This window comes from Drosophila guanche, unplaced genomic scaffold (genome assembly GCF_900245975.1).
Source record: "Drosophila guanche unplaced genomic scaffold, DGUA_6, whole genome shotgun sequence".
Classification (NCBI taxonomy): domain Eukaryota; kingdom Metazoa; phylum Arthropoda; class Insecta; order Diptera; family Drosophilidae; genus Drosophila; species Drosophila guanche.
In genome coordinates, this window is record NW_022995744.1 from 2,508,529 (window position 1) to 2,508,833 (window position 305).

Consider the following 305-nt stretch of genomic DNA (forward strand, 5'->3'; position numbering starts at 1 on the left):
TCATCGCATAGTTCGAAGGGCGCAATCCATGCAAAAAAATAAGAACTGTCCAAATAATTTAACCATTAGCCAAGGTACTCACGCATGTGGCAGCTACTATCCCACTACCCCACACTGTTTGTTCGTTATCTGGGGGAACAGTGTAATCACAGCTGTTCGAGTAGGCGCTCGAAACGACTTGCCTAACCTCAGACAACAATTGGCGGGGGGCGCATGCGTCGAGCTGGCACTTGCACCGCCGACGTAGAGCCACCACTGAGCCAACTCAACGGAATCGGAGTTGGCATTCGGCAGTTGCTGTTCGA